Genomic DNA, 13,896 nt, shown 5'->3' with positions numbered 1-13,896 from the left:
GATAGATATGAGCGGCGCAACCACCGCCGGTACACTTACATCAAGAAGCTTCTGCATTGTGTTACCCCTAGCATGGAGGAACCCGAAATGTTCACATCCACCTCAAAACCAAGTGATGGGAGCTCTGATGATGGGGATAGTGAAGGTTCCGGCCCCGACCGTCCCTTGTGTATTATTTGTAGCACGGAAGACCGTGCTAATTTCTAAAGTGTGGAGAGGTCGTTCGACCGATCTCCATGGGTAACATTCTCTTCCCCTCAATACCCATGGATTTATCTTTTGCTTAGAAGTTAGTATATTGCATGTGTAGTTAGTTTTGCTTGTAAATACCCTTTCATGATAGTTAGTTTCTATAGAGTTACTTGGTCAAAACAATAACTTTCTTTTCAAGAAACTGTGTTCTAGGTGACCTACCAAAATTTTGAATTTTTTTTTTTTGCAGTAAACTTGCTTTAAGAATGTATTTTGGAACATAGTGATTGAGCTAAGAACACAAGCATGAAAGTTTTGAGCCTATTGCATGGTTACATCTTTTAACCATTATTTCCATTCTTGTGTGCATATCTCTCTCTCTATGATTGTGATCTTTGCTTTGTCTGATTCTATATGTCCATTGCTTGGTGTATGAATGCATTTACATGATTGAGGCCATCATTTCAATAGTCACTTTTCCCAAATGGCCTTAACCCTTTTATCTACCGTTGCTAACCAATTTTGAGCCCATGATAAACCCTTTTGTTCTTAAATAGAGCACATAAACAACCCTAAGTGAAAAACCATGAATGTCCCTAAATTTGAATCCTTGATTAGCTTAGGTAAGTTAGGATGTGTGTCATTCAAATAGGAGGGTATACTTGGGAAATTCAGGTAGATATATAGGTGTGTAATTGAAAAATTCTAGGATTTGGGAACATACTCATGTGTTGAATGACGAAACTGTATGCAGTGAAACTTTTGTTCACAAAGAAACCCCAAGAAAAAGGGGATAATAAACTGTATGCTCACATGTATTCTTGGAGGATAGATTTACTCTTGACCAAGTAGGTAGATGATTTTACATTAGTTGGATGCATCCATTTAGGTAGTTTGCATTTCATAAACCCTTTCCCATCATAATCTTTGGTCTTTTTATTTTAAGCATGAGGACATACTTAGTTTAAGTGTGGAGAGATTTGATAAACCCCGATTTTGTGGTTTATCTTGTGCTTATTTTGGGGGATTTTATCAATATTTCTCACACTTATTCGCAAGAAATGCATGGTTTTGTGTTCACTTCCCAATATTGCTCCATGATGGAAAACATGCTTATTTTGCCTTGAAATTGCCATATTTTAATCCTCTTCTATTGCCATTCGATGCCGTGATGTATTTGTTGAGTAATTTCAGGAATTATAGGGTAGGAATGACTTAGAAGAAACGGAGAAAGCATGTACAAAGAGGGAGGAACATGAAGAATTGAAATCTTGGGAAAAGCAGCATCGGCGCGCCCGCGCACTCCACGCGGACGCGTGGATGGGATTGGCTAGAAGCGGCGCGCAAGGATGGATGCATCCGCGCAGATCAGAAGATTTCTATCGATGCGCACGCGCACTTGGCGTGCACGCGTGGATCACAAAAGCAATCGGCGCGCACGCACGCATGGCGCGCACGCGTGGGAAGCTGCACGTGACCTCATTAAAGGAAATCATGCCTGGCGATTTTTGAGGCTCATCAGGCCCAATTTCAAGCTGTTTCTGCATGGAAAAGACCCAAGGATGCTAGGGGAAAGGGGGGATCAATCATTTTTACACTAAGACATAATTTTAGCTAGTTTTTGGTTCTTTGGTTATTCTAGAGGGAGAAACCCTTGTTCCTCTCTAGATCTAGTTTTAATTTGATCTTTCCTTGTTGATTTATGAATTGGATCTTGTTAATTACTAGTTTTAATTGTTCAATTTGAATTCCTTGTTACAATTTTGCTTATATCTAGTGATAGTTTTATGAATTCTTGTCAATTGTCATTTTATACCCATTTCATGAATGTTGTGAATCTTGACTTGTTGATGTTACATTGATGATTTCTATGTTTAATCTTGTTGTTTGGATGATTGTATGTTGATAATTGTTAGTGGGTACTTGTAGATTTCAATTTAATTGCTATTTTGAACATGTCTTTTGTTAATGCTTACCAAGTGTTCGATGAATTGTTTACTTTGATTATGGAGTAGTCTTCTTTACTCTTGGCTTAGGTCAAGGGAATTGGGTAAACTTGAGTCATTGGGTCTAATGGATTTGATGATTTGGGAGCCCTTGGTGGTCAATTTGATACTCATTGACGCCAACCCACTACTAATCCAATTAGTAGGTAGGTTGGGACTTATGGGTTGATGTGATCAAAGCCATTTGACGTACTTCAAGTCTAGGCGTAGATATCACGTACTTAAGACTTTGAGGGTAGACTTAATGAGCTTGGTTCTACATAATTGTCAAGATACGGTTGTTAGACAAGGATCGTGACTCCAATTCCCATGCCTAGCCAAGAGTTTATTATTTATATTTGAAAACCAATTTTCTCAAATTATTTGCTTTAGTTACAGTTACTTGCTTGGTTTATAATAGAATTAAGTGGAATGTTGCTTGTTCATTGGAATTGCTCATGTTTTGCTTAGATAGTTGAATTAGTTTGTTGCAATTTAAGATTACTTGCTTGTTAAGATTCCCATTTATTTTCATGCTCATAACTCACAACCCCAGATTTCTAACCAATGTTGAAGCACATGTTTGCCCATTCCTTGTGAGACGACCCGAGGTTTGAATACTTAGGTTATTTCTATCGGGGTTGAACTTGTGACAACCAAATCCCTCTCTAAATTTAACCCCCGAGGATTGTTGTTGGTAGAGCTATACTTGTAACGTGGTTTTATTGGAGAAAATCTTTACCAATACAACCTTGGGAGCCTGTCAGGCAGTTCGGGGTTGCCGGCAGTGGTTGCGGTGGGAGGGTGATGGTGGTGAGTAGTGTGTGTGTTAAATAAGGGAAGAGAGGGAGAGAAAGGGACGTTTGGGGTGAGAGGGGGTAGGGCTACGCGAGTGAGAAAGGGGGCTTCGTGTGAGGGATAATAAAATTCAAATCCACGTGTACGCGTGGGTTACGCTTGGCCGTGGATGAGAAAAAAAATGCATCGACGCTTACACGTCACGGACGTGAACACGAACGCGTGAAGTGAGATAAATGAAGATGACGCGTACGCGTAAAGCATGCGTATGCGTCGACCAAAATTGTGCCAAATGCACAATTCCAGCGTCGTTTTTGCGCAACTCTCTATTTAGATTGAAGGGGGCAAGATTTTACATGTGACGCGTGTGCGTCGCGTACGTCCACGTGTGCGCGTTGTGCACGCCCACGCGTGGTGTGCTAAAAATGTAATTGACGAGCACGCGTCAGGGACGCGTACGCGTGGCTCGAATTGTGCCTCTAGCACACCAGCCGCCCGATTCCATCACAACTCTTTGTTCGTTGGATGGGAAAGCCAAATTCCTATCGACGCCCACGCGTGGCCTACGCGCACGCGTGGGTTGCCCTTTTTTTTCAGAATGCAGTTAATTATGCAGAAATTATGAATGAACACTGATAAAAAAAATAAAATAAACCTAAGAATAAAAAATTAAAGATCATACCATGATGAGTTGTCTTCCACCTAGTACTTTTAGTTATTGTCCTTAAGTTGGACATTTGGTGGCTCCTTGTCATGGTGGCTTGTGCTTGAAGTGATCCTGAAACTGCCACCAATGCTTGGACTTCCAATAAGCTCTGTCTATTTCAAGTAAATTCCCCAAGCTTTGATGGAGTTCTTCATAAGCTTTGAGCTCCCAAAATTGATCCTCCTGTATGCCCGGATCCCAAATCTCATTTCTACACCTGTCTTGAAGTGGATCACCATTTTCCCAATCGGGTGGTAAGCAGTCCAAATTCGCAATGCAATACCAAACTCTGCTATTAGATCCAACCAAATGTTCACTAGTTCCACCCTTGCATCTAGTTCTTGAAGTATCAACCTTGATGAGCCTTGATTTGCAACTCCAACCACTAAACATCCTTCTCTTATGCTTAATGCCACAACGCTCCTTAAGTTAGCCGTCCGTTTCAAGAATACCATACTCAAGTGGGATGGTAAGGTGAATAGAGATAAGTTTTACCCACTCAAATGATGTAGTAGATGGCAAACTAGGTAGAGAAGTCTCCAACATTCTTGACAAAGCATGTTTAACTCCCGTCCAACCTTTTCGAAGGGCTTCTACTTCCACATCATTCTCAAATTCAATCGAAGAAAGATCTGCATATTCAATGAGTTCATTTGTGGATGTGGATTCATCACCAGGAAGACTTGATTCATGATCATCTTCACCAAGGGAACTCGCTTCTTGATCTATTCTATCCAATTCTTCATAAGGAATATGCCATGGAGGTTGTGCACTAGCCTTTTTGACATCAATTTCAAGTTTCTTGGAGGAATACTCTACAAGTCTAGATTCCCATAGAGGTTCAGTGTCTCCTAAGTCTTCAACCACTTCTTCCTCTTCAACTATTGTGGCTTCCTCCACTTGTTCTAATACAAAATAACGTTCCTCATTGTCCACTGGAGTTTCTAGTGTCTCTTTCGTGTTACGCTCTTCAATTGATTCTCCACATGTAGCCATGGGAGTTTCTTGAGTGCTCAGATATTGGGAAGCTAATCGATTTACTACCTCGATCAAGGCAGCCGTGAATTCTAGTACTTCCCTTTTCATCTCTCTTTTCCCTTAAAGAAGAACACCAAGAGTATCATGCATTGAAGATTGAGGTGGATACAGAGGTTCATTGATTGGGAGGAAATGTTCATGATAAGAGGGCGGTTCGTCATAATAAGGATGTGGTGGTTCAACACTATCTATCTTTTCCACTTGTTGCACAACACACTTAAGTTCCTTGTTCTCAAGTTGAGATTCCTTTGCCATGAGAGCTTCGGGTTCTATTCGGCTTACCACTTGGTCCAATTGATGAAAGGTTGCATGAAACCGATCCATTGTTTCTTTGAGATGATCCTTTGATTCTTGTTTTGCTCGAATTACGTGATTAGGATCATATGGCTCTTGGGTTGATGGATATGGACATGGTGTATATGGAGGTGGTGGTTCTTGGGAGTAATTAGGTTGGAATTGGGGTGGTTCTATATATGGTTCATATGGCTCATAGGGTGGTTGATATGGTGGATATGGGTTAGCATCATATGAGGGTGTTTGGTAGTAGAAGGCTTGCGAGTATGGTGGTTCAAAGCTATGTTGAGGAAGGGGTTCATATGCATATGGTGGGGCTTGTTGGTAACTACAAGGGGGTCCACCATAGTTATTGAATTGACATGCGTCCTGGAATGGCTCTTGTTCATAGTAATTTGGTGGAGGTTGTTGATTGTCACGAATAGGTCGACCATAGCTATTGTCTTGGTATGCATCATAGAATGGTTGTTGGTTATAGCGGATTGGAGGGGGTTGTTGCCAAGAGGGATGATCAAATCCTGGTGGCTCCTCCCATCTTTGATTGTTCCAACCTTGATGCATGTTCGCATTGTAGCTTCCATTGCCTACAACATAATTTGAACTAAACTCGTAGCCAAAGGGGTGAGAATTCATAGTAGCAAATAAAGACAAAAACTAATAAAAATAAGCAACTCAGTCCTAAAACTAACAAAAACTAACAAATAAGTAAAAAGCAAATATTTACAATAACCAATAATAAGGCACACGTTTTCAATTCCCCGGCGATAGCGCCATTTTGATGAACAAATTTTTGCTAGTAAAGAATTCACAATAAATTCTCGTTGCTAGTACAGTTTCTAAACCAACAAGAATCCTTTCATACAAAAATTTGGTTGTCACTAAAGCAAACCCAATAAAAATAACCGAAGTATTAAACCTCGGGTCGTCTCTCAAGGAATTGCAGGGAGGTGTAGTATATTTTTGGATTTTTGAAAGGTTGAACAAGGAATGTAAATGACAAGAAAGTAAACTAATAACTAAGAAAGCTCTTGGCAAGGTATGAGAATTAGAATTCCTATCCTAACTATCCTTATCAATTGTGATGAGAATTGTCCATTGCTCCCACTTAGTTAACCTCTAACTATGAAGGAAAGTCAAGTGGATAAATCAATTTGATTTCTCAAGTCCTAGTCAACTCCTAAGGAAAGACTAGCTTTAGAGGGATCCAAATCAACTATAAAATTTCAATTATCAATCAATAAAGGATTTTGATAACTCAAGAGTCCCCAATTACTCAACCAAAGCCAAAAGGAGAGAAATCTACACTAAAATCCAACCAAGCATTTTATCAAACACTTGGAAGGCATAGCATAAAAACATAGAAAACTAGCAAGGAATATTAAATCTAAACAACCAATTGAAAACATCAATGACTCACAAATAATAGAAGAAGCAATAAATATGAAATACCTCAACTTGCATTAATAAGAAAATCAGATCTAACATGAGAGTTCATAAACTAAAGTAGATAAATAAATAAATCATCAAGAGAAGAGGACTAAAGTGCTAGACTAAATAAGAGTAGAAAAAAACTAAATTAAAACAAAGTAGAAATCTGAAATTAAGAAAAGCTAAACCTAAAATCCTAAAACCTACGAGACAGGAGAGAGCCTCTCTTTCTAGAAAACTACATCTAAAACCTAAAATTATGTGAATGAATGTTGTGTTGTGAATCAATCAATGATTCCCCCACTCTGCAGTCTCTAATCTTTGTTTTTCGGGCTCGAAGCTGGGTGAAAAAGAGCCCAGAAATCACTCCCAGTGATTTCTGGTACGTACAGGTCGCGGCAAAGTGACGCGGAAGCATCGTCCACGCATTCGCGCGTATTGTGTTTTTGCCAAGTCACCCGTCCTCGTAATCCACGCGTTCGCGTTGCCTGGCTTCAGGGCAGCTATAGCAAATTATATATCGTTTCAATTACCCGGACGTTAACTTTCCAACGCAACTGGAACCGCGTCATTTGGACCTCTGTAGCTCAAGTTATGGTGGATTTAGTACCAAGAGGTCAGGCTGGACAACTTTAGCAGTTCCTTCAGTTTCTTGTATTCCTTCCACTTTTGCATGCTTCCTTTCCATCCTCTGAGCCATTCCTGCCCTGTAATCTCTGAAAACACTCAACACACATATCAATGCATCAAATGGTAATAAGAGAGGATTAATAATAAGAAATTTAAAGGCCTAAGAAGCATGTTTTCAATCATAGCACAAAATCAGGAAGAAAAACGTAAAACATCCGAATAGTATGAATAAGTGGGTAAATAGTTGATAAAAACTACTCAATTGAGCACAAGATAAACCTTAAAATAGTGGTTTATCAATCTCCCCACACTTAAACATTAGCATGTCCTCATGCTAAGCTCTAGAGAAGCTATAAAGGAGTGAAGAGGAATGTATGAAATGCAACCTATCTATATGAATGCAGCTAGATGTGAAATGCTTCTACCTACTTGGTGAAAAGTAAATAAATCTTCCAAGAATGAATATGAACTGGATTTCACTAATTCAAATCATAAAAATGAAGTACAAGTGAGCTTGCAGAAGAAAATAGCTTCATGAAAGCCGGGAACAAGGAATCGAGCATCGAACCCTCACCGGAAGTGTATACACTCTAATCGCTCAGGTGTTTGAGGTTCAACTCTCTCAATTCTCTACTAATCTTGCTTTCTAAGGCTTTCTCTTCATCTAACAATCAACATAAATTTAATGCACAGATACACATATCAAGAGGTCTTTTAAGGGTTGTAATGGGGTTAGGGTCAAGGTAGGATTGTATTTGGCCAAGTGTGTAAACCCCGATAAATTAGTGGATAATTAGTCAATAAATTAGTTTTTAATAAGGAAGATTAGAAATGCGAATATTAAATTAAATTAGGATAGAGCTCATCGAAACGAGAATTTTGACACTAATTTCAAAGAAAACGGCCCAAGATTGGACCGAACGGGCCAAACCGGTTAAACCGGGCCCGTGGGCTTAACCAGACCAACCCATTACATGAGCTTAAAAGCTCATTTCTTTCTTCCAACGCAGCAGAAGCACAACGTAACAGGGGGAGGGAGAAGAGAAATGTACCGAAACCCCTGCGTTAACTCCCAAATGCCGTAACTTCTCCGTCCGAGCTCCGATCACCGCACCGTTTGCGGCCACGCATCCACCGCGTTGAGCTCTACATTTCTACCAGAAAAATTTCTTTGGTAAGCCACTAATCACTTCCAGCCATTCTTTTCCCCCAATTTTCAAATAATTGGAAGAGATGTTGAATTCCTTTGATTTCTGATGTTTTAGGATCCAATTAACTTGAGGAAAACGTTTAGTCTTGCTTATGTGAAGGTTGGGTAAGGTGAGGATATCATAATTCTATTTTAATTTTACTGAATTTGAGCTTTGAGTATTAAATTGGGTATATGTGTTATAAATGTGTATTAGGTTGTGAATAAATAATTGGAGCTCGAAATTGTGAATACTGGAACTTAGAGGAAGCGGATTAGTTGAGGTTTTGAGGGCTGTGTTCTTTAGAAAAAATTATCTTGGAATAATACTTGGGAATCGGCTAAGGTATGATTTAGGTTTCTTGCATTTAATATATAATGTTTTGTGAAAACTTAGGCTAGATGACCATAGGATAAGTTGGAATGCAGGTGTATGTTTAATGTTTAGTAATTTATTGATGAATATATTTGGTTGAAGTTTATTGGATAATTAGTTATTAATTTTGCATGGTGAATGTTGTTATGTTAATTTGGAGAGAATTACGGTTGAATGTTATTATTGATGAACATGGTTGGTTTGGTGTTTGTTGATTAACTAATGATTTGATAAATTATTGATTTGAGGTATAACTATTATGGAGGTTGTTGTGATAATAAGGTATTTTGTGTTAGAAGTCTAGGATTAGTGAACTATGATCCTTAGTTGAATTTTGGTTGTTGGATTTGAATATTATATGAGCATAATTGTTGATTTAAGGTAGATTTATTGTGGTGACTGTTATGATGATAAGGAAGGGTATGTTGAATTGAAAAGAAAGTAGGTTTGGACCCGAAAAGGGTGGCAAAGTTCGAGTTTTAGAGGAGATGCTGCCGAAATTTTATGAAAATTAGAGATTTTCTTTATATGATTATTTAAAAAGATTTAGATTCAAAGGTTATATAGTTTGATTTTGAGTTATTAAGAAAATGAACATGTTTTAAGTTTGATTCATTTAGAAAAGAATGAATTATGTTTTAAATTGGAACTATTGATGGACGGAATGGGAGGTGTGAAAATGAAGGATAAGGATTGAATATGATTGATGTATGATGATGAATGAGATGTGATTGAAAATGATGTGGATGTTGATGAATTATAATTGAATTATTTATATGGCTTATGAATTTGAATGATCTGAGATACGAGGTTCCCTGGATTAAGTGCCGTGGCTTGCTACCACGTGTACCAGGTTGAGAACTCGATACTCTGTTGACCCTACAACGTAAGTGTGACCGGGCACTATATAAATTCCCGGGAATGTTACCCCCATTGAGCAATATTGATTATTTGAGAAAAAGCTATGCATAGACTCTTGGGGATGCACGTCGGGGAACAGTCTAAGGACAATTCAGACTTGTCGAGTTGGCTGGATAACCGACAGATGAGCCTCATCAGCCATAGGACAGGCATGCATCATATGCATTCTATTTGAATACTTGTTGTGCATTAACTGAGTGTGCCTAAGTGTACTTGCCATGCTAAATGTGTATTTGTTACTTGCAGTATTTGTAACCTTCTTGTGTTTGCTTTTATCTGTTTATTTGTCTATGGAATGCTGATAGAGATGAAGGTATGGAGAAATGGGAGTATGGGACTTAGATTTAAGCTTAAGTTAAGTTAGGATTAAATATTTTTAGAAAACCACCTTTTATGACTTCTGTTTAATACTTTAAGCTCTATAATCTGAATATCGGTGTTCTAGGATTGCCTCTGGCATTCCCAGGACCTTATATATTATGTGTGCGGCACCTTTACCATACTGAGAACCTCCGGTTCTCATTCCATACTATGTTATTGTTTTTCAGATGCAGGTCAAGAGGCATCTCGTTAGGTGTCTGGACTCTTAAAGCGGAGGGGTTACTGGGTAGTTTTGTTGTACAGATATATATAAATATGTACTTAGCTTTCTCTCCGCTTAACTTGTTCTTTTTGATCCTCTTAGAGGTTTATGGAGAGGCATGATTATGTATATGTACTTTGGGTTTTGGATATGTATGTATATATATGTAAATATTTTCTGGCCAGTCTTAACTTCGCGGGCTGAGTTAGGAGCTTGTTATTTTGTATCTTTGGCACTCTATTCCTACTTCTGTTATCATATGTTTAATAGTTATGTTTTCCTTAGCACGCAAGTTAACTCGTTCTTTGAGCGTTGCGCTTTTATTTCGTGATTTTTATTTCCTCTATTCTTCAAGGCTCCTAGCATATTATAATTCTTCTGCTATTATATATATACATTTCATTTTAGAGGTCGTAATACCACACCACCTCTGTTTTACGACTTAAGCGTAAAGCTTTGTGTGGTAGGGTGTTACAAAGTGGACTAAAATCTGAATCCTTAATTAACTTAAACTTTCCACCTAACTTTAGACAATCCATGTAATTACAATGCAAAATCTAACTGCCCATTAACTATGTTTTCCATATATTCATGCATTCTAATTTCAAGTACAGTACATATGCATTGCTTTTACCACTTACTTTGGGGCATTTTGTCCCCTTTTTCTTATTTGCTCTTTTTTTCCTTTTCTTTTTCTCTTTTTTTCTTCTTTTTCTATTTTTCTTTTCTTAATAACTTTCTTTTTGTTTTTCTCAATGCATATGATTAATTTATTGAATGCATGAACATATTCTCAACATTCTTTCACATTTTCAGAAAATTCTAACATACTCAATTCTCAAACCAAATGTTTCCAAACCTACATTCCCCACACTTAAATCATAAGCACTCTCACTAGTCTAAGCTAACCAAGGATTCAAATTAAGGATATTATTGTTTTTCGCTTAGAGTTAATGATGTGCTAAAGTAAAGAACAAAGGGGTATAATAGGCTCAAAATTGGTTTGCAAAGGAGAATGAAAGGTTAAGGTCATATGTGTATGTAAACTCAGTGAAACAAATGCCTCAATCATGTAAGTGTATGCATACATTAAATAATGGAAATATAGAATTAAGCAAGACAAAGATAACAATTTGAGAGAGCACAACACAACAAAAATAAAATATTAGTTGGTAGAATGTAACCAATTCAAATAGGCTCAAAAATCTTACTGGTTTTGTGTGTTCGAGCACTAAAATCATGTACCAAATTAAAATTTCTTCAAACAAGTTTAATAAAAAGCTTTAATTTAAATTACTAAATGCATAAAATCAAACAATCATGCAATTAAACATGCAAATGCAACAATGAACAAACAAAGAAAATAAAATATTGGTGTTGAGAAAAAAATAACTAACCCATGGAGATCGGTATCGACCTTCCCACACTTAAAGATTGCACCGTCCTCGGTGCATGTTGAGATGTACAAGTGGACGGGCTGCTACAACTAATGCTTTTCTTCTAGAGAATGTGTAGATGGACTTGTCTGTTGCCCCATATAGAAGTTTTTCCCTTTTTTCTTCTTTGGTGGCCAGTCTGAAAGAAGAGAAAAAAATGAACAGGAACCCAAAAACAATGATAGGAAACAAATAAAATATGAGTAGGTAATGCCATATGATAAGGGTCTCAATTACATGGTAGATACAACATACAGTGAGAAAACAGTGGAAGCATATGGCATGTTAATAGTGCAAGAATTGCAACAATGGGGAAGAGAGTGTGGGTAATGCAAGATAGTATAAGCTCATGTCAATGCAAAAGGAATACTGGTATTATAAAAATTAGCATTGACTTATGATTAATAACACCCAACAGTTTAAACCAAGTCATGTGATGCCAGGGTATTTCGGCCAGTTTCACTGGCCTTTTCTTTACTGTTTTAGGGTAGTTTCATGCATTTTCTTAGGAAATAAGCAAGTTTTGGGTAGAATTTCACTTACATCTTGATTCAAGCAAATATTGTGAATTTTATATGATTTCATGAGAATTATGCATGAATTTAATGACAAATTGGATGATGCATGACTCATAACTTGGATTAGAGCTTTGATGCACTTTATTTGCTTGATTTCAGGACAAAGGAAGCAAGGAAAAGCCACGTTAGTAGCCACGTTAGTGTAACTAATGTGACCACTAATGTGGAATGGGAGCCAGCTTGCAACATTAATGAGAAAAGTGATCGCCGATAACGTCTTTGAAGCCATCATAGCCCACGTTAATTACCACGTTAACTACATTAATGTGGTAGTTAACGTGGAGGAAAAGGAAGCTCCAAGCATTAGTGGTAAAAGTGAGTGTCCCTAACTCTCCAAAAGGGCAATTGGCCACGTTAAGAGTCATGTTAACTTAGTTAATGTGAACACTAACATGGAAGAGGAAGAAAATGCCAACGTTAGTGACACTCCCCTTTGTCACTAACGTTGGAGATGGCAATCAACACCATGTTAATGTAATTAATGTGAGGCACTAACGTGGGAAAGGGGCGTTTTGGAGCGTTAGTGAAAAAGGTAGGTGTCACTAACGTGAACTATACTAACGTGAACTCTAACGTAAGGAGAAAGGGGTACTCTCAACGTTATTGGGAAAGGTAAACCCCAGTAACGTTTGCGAGGGGCCAAGAGGCAACGTTAGTGGTCACGTTAGTGCCACTAACGTTGAAGTTAACATGGACCATTTTGGGTTAGGAACGTTAGTGAAAAAGGTGATTGTCACTAACGTTCTCGACCCCACATTTTCACTTAACGTTAACACCGCTAACGCCCTAAGCTAAAGTCCATGCCTACTGCACACTTTCTCTGCAAGTGAAGCTGAGCCCACTAAAGATGATAAATGCTTCAACTCAAGATCCAAAGGCCCATATCCAAGACTTGAAGAGCCAACTAAAAGATCAGAAAAGTAGTATAAATAGGTGTAGTTTTGAACTAGAGAGAAGCTTTTGGATTGAGAGGACTACTCTCTTTATAATTTTACTTTCTCTGCAACTTCTAGTTTTACTTTTAGAATTCATTCTCCATCTTTGTTTTCCATTCCCAGAGCCATGAACAACTAAACCCCTTTCTTTGGGTTAGGGAGCTCTATTGTAATTTGATGGATCAATAATAGTTTTCATTATTCTTCTTCTTTCTTTTCTCTTGATTTTACTAGAAAGCTTTCAATCTTCATCCAATTGGGTAGTTGTCTTGGAAAAGAAGCTATTCATACTTGGATCTCTTCAAAACCTTGGAAGAGGAATGAAGGAATCATGCTAGAAATGCTTTCTCATGTTGGACCAAATTGGGGGTTGGGCGGATATGGTGACATATAATTCTCCCAATACTTTGATTTGGAAATACATGTGGTACAATCAGTGACCATACTTCATCTCTTCTTATGAGCAATTAGACCAAGGAATTGGCTATTGATCAAGATTTGAGAGATTGAATTACCAATGAATTGGAATTCAATCACTTAAGATTGCCAAGGAGATCAATGAATGCATTGATTCAGGAAGAGATGAAAATGAACTTGATCCGGAGAATGCAACATCTCCTAAGCCCAATGAATCCCCCATTTCTAATCTTACCCATTCTCTTTACTTTCTGCCATTTACTTTCATGCTAAATTCCCCATTCCCCATTTAAGATTCTGCAATTTACTTTCCGTCATTTATATTCAGCTCTTTATTTACACCATTTACATTTTCTGCCATTTACTTTCCCGCCATTTAATTTCCTACAA

At 37.9% G+C, this 13,896-nt stretch overlaps 1 long non-coding RNA gene across 1 annotated transcript; it reads left to right on the top strand.

The window, feature by feature from the left end:
• Positions 8,208-10,440, top strand: LOC110263985. Its single transcript, XR_002349710.1, has 4 exons — positions 8,208-8,245; positions 8,337-8,391; positions 8,478-8,606; positions 10,106-10,440. It is a non-coding gene; the product is annotated as an uncharacterized LOC110263985 (long non-coding RNA).

The sequence above is a fragment of the Arachis ipaensis genome, chromosome B06 (assembly GCF_000816755.2).
Source record: "Arachis ipaensis cultivar K30076 chromosome B06, Araip1.1, whole genome shotgun sequence".
NCBI classification, from domain to species: domain Eukaryota; kingdom Viridiplantae; phylum Streptophyta; class Magnoliopsida; order Fabales; family Fabaceae; genus Arachis; species Arachis ipaensis.
This window is presented reverse-complemented; position numbering and strand designations above follow the sequence as displayed.